Source organism: Papaver somniferum, chromosome 6, assembly GCF_003573695.1.
Source record: "Papaver somniferum cultivar HN1 chromosome 6, ASM357369v1, whole genome shotgun sequence".
Classification (NCBI taxonomy): Eukaryota; Viridiplantae; Streptophyta; class Magnoliopsida; order Ranunculales; family Papaveraceae; genus Papaver; species Papaver somniferum.
In genome coordinates this window covers 53007532-53016797 of record NC_039363.1, presented here as the reverse complement: position 1 = coordinate 53016797, position 9266 = coordinate 53007532, and the positions used below count along the sequence as shown (strand labels likewise).

The 9266-nt window shown below is 34.3% G+C and overlaps 1 long non-coding RNA gene across 1 annotated transcript; it reads right to left on the bottom strand.

Annotated features, from left to right (window-relative positions):
* Positions 1 to 6950: 6950 nt before the first annotated feature.
* On the bottom strand, positions 6951 to 8535 carry LOC113285665. Its single transcript, XR_003328848.1, has 4 exons — positions 8206 to 8535; positions 7655 to 7916; positions 7455 to 7503; positions 6951 to 7346 (listed from the first exon to the last, which is right to left on the bottom strand). It is a non-coding gene; the product is annotated as an uncharacterized LOC113285665 (long non-coding RNA).
* Between the last annotated feature and the right edge of the window lie 731 nt (positions 8536 to 9266).

The following is a 9266-nucleotide window of genomic DNA, read 5'->3' as shown; positions in this document are numbered from 1 at the left end:
TTCAATAATCTGCTACAAAGTGGAATAATAAGAAAGAAGTTAATCAGGAATCACTGATTACTCAAATCTTATTGGCATGCAAAAATTTTTTACTTCTTTATTTTTCTAAAAGGGGGGGGGATGGATTTTTTAATTTTTTTTTTGCATATACTCATAAGATGAGTTTTGGTAATCAAAGGAGAATTTCCTTTTTTTTTTACTTCTGAAATTTAAAGGTTTCCTTCTTGAACCTTTTTTTAAAAGGGGGCTATTTATATGAATAGTTTCGGACTTGTTCTTCTTCATACAATATCAAGTTTAGTACAAGATAATCTTGTGGTATACATAAAGATATCGTACAGTATTCTCTCCTATGAAGAAGAGAGTGGGGAAGATTTAACAGAGGAAATTTCGGATGTAATTAATTCCTGCAGATTTATGCCACTTTCAAAAGAACTTCATATTATTTCTTTTATAAAGAAGGGAAGAAAATGTGGTGATATTGTCTCGATAAGATTGAGAAAATTCTCGAGTCAAGCTCCACATATTTTGAAAAGGGGAAAGTTGAATTGTGCTCTGAATACTGTCAGTTTCTTATCAAGACAACTCTCTCAAAAATCATTGCTTCTAGTCTGTTCGAAGGAACAATGGAACTCATTGCGAGAAGAGATCTACTCAAAGATGAAATTGCCGATGCTGAGCATGGAATCTCTTTCTATGAGCATCATATTACTAATCATCAGTGGCCTCTAAAACATGAAGGAGATGATGCCAAGTATAGAAGGAATTTGGATTACTGCAAAAGAAAATATGACAGAAGTTGAGAACCTTCTGAAAGAAATCTCAGAAAAGGCATGCAAAGCAGAAATAAGATTAAGCTTTTATTTAAAATTAGGCTATTCAAAATGTTGATTATATTTGAATAAAACTATCAACATTATTATTATGAATAAAATTGTTATTTTATAATTTTTGTTTCATGTGATAGTTTCCGATTGTATAGCCTGTGTATGAATGTTTATATTTTTGCTATGTGATTTCAGTTTTTATGAGATGTCTGATTTCGGTTTTTATTAACCTTAATATTCGATCTCATATGGTGTAGCCATTATGATTTGTGTGTCTTTTTTAATTAGTGGGATTAAGTTCTATCCTATGTTGGTAGGCTTTATCAAAGGATCATAAGGTGTTCCGGTTAAAACTCATGTATGAAAAGTCACAATATGTTGATAATCAGTTTATGTTTACATCAGTTGTGTTTAGCATAACGTATGGGTTTTGGGTTTAAACTTTTGCTATGGCACGCATTAGTTAAAACCGATTCAACTTTTCTCTGGTAAAGGTTGCTCTTGTTGTTATTTTTTTGTTCTTGTGAGAGAATGACAACAAACAGAGTGAGAGTTTTTATTGAACTTGCGCTTAAACGATATATCTTTTTGGGGAGAAGTGGCTACGGAATTCGAGGTAACGAGTTTTATTTGTTAATTAATCTTTTTTCCTTCTTACAAAAAGCTTGATTTTATTGCATATATTTTGCTTTTACTTGACAAAATTTCGGTACAACTGATATGTTTCATTATTATGTATGGATTGCTTTATATGATAAAATTGTTTCCGGTTAAGAAAAAATGTGTCAATTTATTGACTTATGATTTGGCATCTTATTTATTCTTGGTTATCAAGTGTTTTTGCTTAATGAAATTCGGTGCAATTACAATGTTGTAATGTATATATTTGTTTCAATTGCTTCCGGTTAAGAAAAACAACTGCAAGTCAATTTATTTTTGTTTGTATCTATTGTTTTTGGATTTAACAAAATTACGGGGTCATTTGTTTAGTCCAGTTGATTCCAGATAAGAGAAACTAAGTTAATTCTGATCTTAGTTAGACTTATCAATTGGAGGATTCGGTTATTCAAGTCTAATCGAATGCCTTGACAAGAAAAACTAGTTAACTAACCTTGTGTTTGTCTTGTCTAAAGGGAAGGGTCTAAGTCATTTTCCGAAATAATTAGAACCTGATGAGAGAAATAAAGTTAATTGTGATCTTTATTTTGGTCTTATCGAAATAAGCGAATGTAGATACGCAATCGGTTCAACAATAAAATTAAGTATTTTAGTCGATTTGTTGGACTATAGGGAAAATTTCTTCGAGCAATTGCTTCCTTGGAACTGGAGGAGGAATTATTACAGTAAACTGATGATTGCAGCAGTGAAGAGCTGGATATGGTAGATATGGAACTGAGTTACAGTTGTAGCTTGTTGAACTTTTGGTGCTGAAATGGTTAAGATGGACATGTTTGTGTTGTTTGAATTAAACTGAGGTTGATGTTTGTGTGGGTATGGATTTGGTTATGATAGAGTTTGGACTAGTGTAGCAATGGTGATTGGTGAAGATTAAGAGGATGTTGAACTGGTGAAGATGAGTTTGGAACTAGAATTGTTGTTGGCGGTGATGATGGGTATATAAGTATACATGGGAGGTAAATGAGTAACTGCAATGGTTCGTAGTTGTACATGGGTTGCAGAATACAATTGCAGTGCTTGAATGGTTTTAGGGTATGAACTGGTGAATGTTGAATTGAGATTGCACGGTTGTTGCTTAAGTTAAGTGGTTGTAATTTATGAATCAGACTGTGATGGTTATGGAGTTGCGGTTAGTGTTTGTTGTGGGAGCTTGGAACTGTTGTTATTGCAGTTAGTCTTTATTAACAACGACCGATTCAAAGTATGAACCAATGGATTGGGGAATTCAAGGTAGGAGTGGCTTTTTATCAATCAGGTGGGAACTCTGTAACCTTCTTGTAATCATTAAGTTTGTTTTCAACAGTGAGTATGATGTGCCTTTATTTCTTGTGAGCATAACTGTGTGTAATTGAATGGGCATGAGTTGCCATATGCGTTACCTAGTATCCCCGCATGGCGTGTCTATGGTTTCGCCATGGCTCCTTGCTAAGTATTATTCAGCACGGGAAGTGTTAATAACTATGTCAGCACGGAAAGTGTAAATAATATTACTTTTTATTTTATATGGTAAATTTATGTTTTATTCAGCACGCGAAGTGTAAATATTACTACGAGGTATTTGGGGAAAACGGTCATATGCATATCACAACTATTTGATCTTAGAGATTATATCATGGACTGCTAAATCTGCATTTTCTTTCCTTAAATGCTATATTTTCCGATGTTGTGCTCGGTGTTAATTGCTTTTCTATATTGTTATAATTTAATTGTTTATCTTTTAGTATCATGTTAGTAATTACTTGTAAGTTGTATGTTTTCATTGAGCACCCCTTTGGGATGATGTGCTCACTCGTTGCCACTTCAGTTTCAGTAATCAGAAGAAATGGTGCGTGTGAATATATTTGTTTTCGTAGCTCAAAGCTTTTAGCGATGTTAGAGATGTTGTGAATCTTTTACATATATGTATTCTTTAATTTTTCTGTAACAACACATTAAAATATTCATATCACCTGAGATATTTGTCATTTGTATAATATCAGAGAGTTTGGGTTTTTGTTATTAGCACTTTACGTAATTATGATTCTTAAAATCGGTAATCTAGGTTTGATGTTTCAATTAGATTGTAATCCTATTATCTAAGCAGGTGATAGGTTGGGGCGTCACAACTTGGTATCAGAGCTCACTATTAGATCTTACATGGGAAACAATAGATATTACCCAGTATCAGTTGGTATATTAGATTAATTTAGAGATGGATCGGGTTGAGAGATAAATCTTAATCACTAAAATCTTTCAAGAACTAAAAGATTATTGGTTGATTGATTTGTTTTTCTTGCTCTCTGTACCTTTTATGAAGTAAAAAATGTAGGTTAAACCAATTGCAATTATGATTTAGAAGCTGCTAGAGATTAAAGAATAATTAGCTGAAAATTATGAACACGTAGACATCCAACACCAGGAAAATAACAAGGTTAGTATATTTGATAGATCCCAAATTTATTTAGAAACTCGTTGAGTACCTTTATATTTATATAGAGTCATCAATTTATTGAGCTAGAAAATTAGTGCGAAGAACTGAGACTTGATTATTTGTTAGTGTTTAAATCAGTATAGCTTAGTATGATGATTTTGAATGATAGATTACAGATTCGTATGAAAACTTTAAGATAGAGTATCTTCTCTTGTAATTAGAACCAATAGTGTATTAAAATAGAAATTAGTCTTTTCAACCTAGAGCTACAAATTATAGATTTTAGTTGTACAAATCCATATAGGTGTCACGTGTGTGTTTCATTTATAATTATTTAGAACTCATTTTAAATGATTGCATTTTCGCGCGTTTCTAAATATGAGCAGTACTTTCACTTAGTCAAGAGATAGTACTTCTCTATAAGGTGGGGAGCTTTAAAGATCAAAAGGATAATTTTATTTTCGGGGACGAAAATGAAATAAGGTGGGGAGAATGTAAGGATTCGTAAGCTCGCCAATGTTATTTTACTGGTCTAGTGATGATCAAGATATGATTTAGCCGATAATGACTCGTTTAGTTTAAAACGAACGTTAATTATTATAAATTAATCTAACAACTATTTAGATACAAATTTAGTACCATTGGATAGAACTCGAAAGGTTATGTGAAATGGGATACTCGAACGTGTCATTTGGATACCAGATGAATAAGATATCATCGGATGAATATGAAGGGAAGATTAGTAATTTTATAGATAAACCGACTTGGCAGTCCTTATCCAGAGCGAGGGTGCTTCGGTAATCTTGCTCGGCCTTATCTTCACCTCGCTGAGAAGATTCATTCTTCTTTTCTTATTCTTATTCTTCTTCCTTTCTTTATTTGGTTTCTTCTCTTTGCCTGTTCTTTCTCTTCCGCAAGTGATTGAGAGATCATGTGGAGGTTTTGCGACCGGTAATAGGTGGTGGAGATCATGGAGTAGTTGATGGTGGTGGTGTTTTTGCTGTTTGAGTTTAAGTGGAAGTTGAATCGAGAAATCAGTAAGTTAGGGTTTATAAATTTGAAGTTAGATTTGTATAGAACTGATGATGATGATTTCGAGTTGATAATGATTGAAGATCGAACGGGTTGATGCTATATTAATGATATGAAGTTGTTCTGAAGATGAATGGAAGAAACAAAGAGCTAGGGTTTATGTAAATTCATTGGAGTTCGATTAAGTGATGATTAAGAAGAATTAAATGATGGGTTTTAGGAACACATCATGAAGAAGAAGTTTGTTGTGTTAATTTGGGAATTCGATTTGAGAATTTAAGGGTTAAGGTTCTTGTGTTCTTCCCCAAATTGAATTAGGGTTTGAGTAGAATTGATAATGATTAAGAGGATGTTGAATTGGTGAAGATAAGTTTAGAACTAGAATTATTGGTGGTGATGATGGGTATGTAAGTATCAGGGGGTAAATGAGTAACTGCGATGGGAAGTTGAAAAATGGATTCTCAGTTGTACATGGGTTGCAGAATACAATTGCAGTGATTGAATGGTTTTAGGGTATGAACTGGTGAATGTTGAATTGAGATTGCAGGGTTGTTGCTTAAGTTAAGTGGTTGTAATTTATGAATCGTACAGTGATGGTTATGGAGTTGCGGTTAGTGTTTGTTGTGAGAGCTTGGAACTGCTGTTATTGCAGTTAGTCTTTATTAACAACGACCGATTCAAAGTATGAACCAGTGGATTGAAGAATTCAATATAGGAGTGGCTTGTCATCAATCAGGTGGGAACTATGTAACCTTCTTGTAATCATTAAGTTTCTTTCAACAGTGAGCATGATATGCCTTTACTTCTTGTGAGCATAATTGTGTGTAATTGAATGGGCATGATTTGTGATATACGTTACCTAGTATCCCCGCAGGAGTGTAAATGGTTTCCCCATGGCTCCTTGCTAAGTTTTATTCAGCACGGGAAGTGTTAATAACTATGTCAGCACTAAAAGTGTAAATAGTATTACTTTTTATTTTATATGGTAAATTTATATTTTATTCAGCACGGGAAGTGTAAATATTACTACGAGGTATTTGGGGAAAACGGTCATATGCATATCACAACTATTTGATCTTAGAGATTATATCATGGACTGCTAAATCTGCATTTTCTTTCCTTAAATGCTATATTTTCCGATGTTGTGCTCGGTGTTAATTGCTTTTTTATATTGTTATAATTTAATTGTTTATCTTTTAGTATCATGTTAGTAATTACTTGTAAGTTGTATGTTTTCATTGAGCACCCCTTTGGGATGATGTGCTCACTCGTTGCCACTTCAGTTTCAGTAATCAGAAGAAATGGTGCGTGTGAATATATTTGTTTTCGTAGCTTAAAGCTTTTAGCGATGTTAGAGATGTTGTGAATCTTTTACATATATGTATTCTTTAATTTTTCTGTAAACAACACATTAAAATATTCATATCACCTGAGAGATTTGTCATTTGTATAATATCAGAGAGTTTGGATTTTTGTTATCAGCACTTTACTTAATTATGATTCTAGGTTTAATGTTTCAATTAGGTTGTAATCCTGCACTACACCATTTTTCGGGATTAGCGACGTCTGCACGCGGTTGCAAAAGGGGCTTGCAACAGCAGACAGCCGTTGCGAAACTTGGCGTTGCATATATTTTGCAACAGCTCCTTGAGCCTTTGCGAAAATTTCGCAACGGTTTTCTGTTTAGCAAACTTTTTTTACTTGCCTTTGCAACGGTTTTGGCCGTTGCGAATATATATAGCACAGTTGCTTGTTGTTGCTATATTCTTGTCGAACAGCCTCTAGCAGTTGCGAAATTTAGAACCAAAAAACTTAGAACGACTAATCTTAGCCGGACCCGGTTTATTATTCTGGTTCTAAATTTAGCAACAAATAAATCCGTTGCTAAACTCTTGCAACATGAAAAAAAAAAGTCAAGTCAATTTGTCGTTGACCTAGTCAAGAGTTCCCTGCAACAAATCCAGGCCAAAAAAAAACTACTCTGGCATATCAATTACTCTCTGTATCACATAAATTAGGTTCAACTAAACTCTTCCAAACCAGCAATACATAGTACTTACACTTTATTGTTGGAATAAAAGATATGTATACATGAAAGATAAGTTGAAAATACATCACAAAGAGTAGGCCTACTTCTGCAAGCACCAGTACTTCAAGTCCAAGGCACCTTATACCTCAAGACTGTTATCTGAGATCAAGTTGCTGACATAATCAAATAACTGCTTGTGAGATTCTGATAAGGCGCAACTCGTCCCCAACTTGTTGCAACCGAAAAATTCCAGATCCTCTTCTACTATGTTTCCAGTGGTACCTTGCCATGAGGAGCTCTTTTCAGTTTAGATCCCTTCCTATCATCACCGTTGTATATAGCCTCCGTAAGGACAAGTCTTCAAACAAATCTGGAAAAAAAGAGAGTAAAAGATAGCGTAAACTATGAAATATATCTTTGAGGAATAGATATGCAATCTAACAACTACGTAAATATCAACTACATGAAGCCAATGTACCTGAAGAACGAAACATGCGTAGTACAAAACACTTGCGCTGCCCTATTTTCTGCAACAATTAAGAACAACTAATTCAGATAGGAGAAAAGAACCAAGAAATACACAGAAAAACATCTAAATCAGTTTAATATGACCACAAGTTATGCATATAATACAAGTAACATATCAGTTCAGATTCACATCAAGGACAAGTTATTCACCTCGACCAGTAATCGCTATTGCAGGATCAAGCAGTAGCCAGTATCGCAACTTGCTCGACTAGCTGGTCTAGAAGCACCAATTCCCATGGCTTGCCGAGCATGAGGATGATGATGCATCATTGTTGCCACCTGAGAACTTTGCCACTTCCCATCTTGCTCAATAACGGCGAACCAATTATCATCTCCTTCGCATTACCAGTGCAGTCATCATCTTCGACTGGGAGTTGGTTAAGTTGTTTCTATCACTTAGAGGATGTGTTACCTGCATTATGTAACAGATGCAACCAGTCAAATGGAGTAGTAAAGTGAAGGAAAAAAATTTAGCATCTGTACTCCTTTCATTGTATTCCCTAAAGTACCATTCTGATCCATTGACAAAGTTGTCTTCCTAGGAAAATCATTCTCATTTAGTCATCTTCCAATACAAAGTTGATATCAAGATAGATGACATGGAACACTTAAAACAAACCACCATTATCGTTCATAAAAACTAATAAAGGTTATGTATAAGTAAGGAAAGTGTACGCAGTAAAATAGTTGAACAAACTGACCTGTCTAAGAAGTCATGTACCATCCTTGAACTATATTGGCTTTGCATGAGCTTCTCGAAGCTTTCCAATCTCGATAACTTCTTTAACCATTACAAACTTGGAAGTTTAGTAACATATCAAACAGACCAGAGGAAAAAGACTAGAACAGATGCAAATCTGCACAAGTACCCGGGTAGTTTACTGATCCTCAAACTCTTTTACAAAGCTTCACAAAACAGAGAACTTGAAAATATTTCATACAGTTAAGCAGCATTTTACCCGAGGACTTCTCCTTCTATGCCTTCAGTTACTCAAACACAGGTATAAGGTTTTACCATCCCCACAGGGAATCAACCAACATATATCTGATCACAACAAAAAGCCAGTAATTATTAAGTACAAAGACGCACAAAAAAAAAAAAAAAAAAAAAAAAAAAAAAAAAAAAAAACGTAGCAGATACAGCTCATCAGAACACTAATTTTTAGTAAGTATACTTACCATGGGTTTAAGGATAACTCTTCCAACTCACAAATCAAATTGGTTTTCCTGCAAAGGAGGTGGAGAATATAACTCACTATGTTGATAAAAAAAAAAGACTTGACACCGATGACTTGACACAAATCAAATTGGTTTTCCTGCAAAGGAGGTGGAGAATAAACCAGGTCACAAGGATGACTTGATCTAACCGACGGGTCAAAGAGAATTATTGAGATAACAAGGTCAAGCACCAACAAAACATTACAGGATTAACAATGGATATATAATGTGATGAGGTATGCAGCAAACCTGGATCATGCTCAAAATTATTTCAAGCAAACCAAGGCCCCTATGGTAACTTAAGATGGTATGACAAGTTATGGTATTCCTAATATCTTAAATCTAATGCCGCAGTTCTGAAAGACCAAACAGTACAATCCCTCTTCTCTAAATGGGGAATACCTAGATAAGTGGACTTGTAGACTGCACATTATATGCTCAGATGGCAAAAAGGAACTAAAAAACAGAAGGACATTGGGTACTGTCCAACAGGTAATTAACATATGTAGATACATTATGCAGAAGTTACATATGGAAGCAAGAT